Raw genomic sequence first — 1798 nt, 5'->3', positions numbered from 1 at the left:
TATATATATATAAAGTAATTACTAACAACTTTCTATGAAATAATTTCTAACGATTTTCTTTGAAATACTTTTATCTTTTAAAGTTTGACTTTACACCTTATTTTTGGTATTTAGTACAGTATAATATAATTATTAATTAGTATATATATAATTCGATATTTAATGATATTTTATTTTTGTTTGAAGGTTATATGGTAATTAAACAAAGAATTTGAATCATTGTGTCTAGATGCATGAATTTAAATAAAATTTACTATTTAATCTTAAATTGATTATATATATTAATATTTAGTTTTGTTTAGGGATTAAATAAGGGCATAATGGTAATTCAATTTTTATGTAAGAAGCTTCCCACTTATTAATATATGATGATATGACATATGGTAAATGATTATAGCTATGAGCGTTGCTTTGTCCTTATACAATTGTCTTGTCTTCACCTCTGTGTTGTTTGAATCACTTATGTAATTTTTGAGTTCTTATTCCAAAATATAATATGAATCACAAATTCTTGATGAATGACTGCTAAGGGCTTGTATTGATGTCTTCGAGATGGAATATGTCATGTTATGACTAGGGGGTGATCTCGAGTAATTACAATATGATATGAGATGTATGATACTAAACAAAATGTACACGTTACTATCCTTTACTTCTCTTTTGTTGCTAATCCCACTCACTCTAAAGTAGAAAAAAATATTTATTGTGCATAAACTATAAAGTAAATGTGGATGCCGCCGGGTAGGTAGATAGACATATAATTTTCTCAGTATATTTTCGAAATTAATTCACTTTTCTTCATCTCAACCATTGAGTTATAATGTCATACCCACTAACCGTTTCTTTGATCATCTACTTCCTCCATTAGAAAACCCCTCTTCTGATCATTTTTCTCACTCTCTAGTTTAGTAGAAAACATCATTGGTTTCTCTTATAAGCTCAATTTTTATTTTTTTACATTTAACTAGATATTATTTTATATAGATTTAAAATGAATAATCATGACAGGGATATAGGTGTTATCGTAAGAAGTTAAAATATTAATAAACTTGAAAATGTTGTAGCTCCGAAGTTATACTTCGACTTCTTTAAATGTGTTTGTAATTCTTTTGATGACTTTTTTGCTCCTGACATGACTAATTTTAATGGTTTATCTGAAATTTTCTCTTTAGATTTTGATAACTGCACACTAGGAAAAACCAGATGATCAAGTCATAATCATGAAACAAAATGGTAATCAACAGTTGTAATTACATCCCATTCAACCATATCAATTTATCCAACAAACCTCTTTTCCTCCATCAACAACAACAGTAGTGTGTGTTCCACCAACAACTACAACAACAAAAGAATGGATTGATCTACAACAACTTGATATAGGGGCTAACTATTATTCTATATTTAATTTTTTCCATGGAGACTCCTTTGATTCAAGCTAGAACAAGGTATCCATTCACTTTGTTACATTTTATGTGTGTATATTTAAATTTTTGATTCTAGTACTTCTGATTTGAAATTAGAAAAATCATTCAATAAGGATTACGCATGAATTATAGCATGACTCATAATTTTGATTTTAGAAATTTTGTTTGAAAGAGGAAAAATCATGGTTCTTTGAGACATATATTTCTCTAGTCCCGTAATCTAGTTAAAAAGGGGATTCTCTTGAAGCATGAATTCTTCTGCCCATGAATCCTTATTTGCTTTGTTACGGGACTAGAGCAATATATTCTTGAGCTAGGGTCTAATATATTTTTCAAAGAGAGTACTCTCTTGCAACGGATATGGGGAAATCCCT

The sequence above is a fragment of the Solanum pennellii genome, chromosome 4 (assembly GCF_001406875.1).
Source record: "Solanum pennellii chromosome 4, SPENNV200".
Taxonomy (NCBI): Eukaryota; Viridiplantae; Streptophyta; class Magnoliopsida; order Solanales; family Solanaceae; genus Solanum; species Solanum pennellii.
This window is presented reverse-complemented; position numbering follows the sequence as displayed.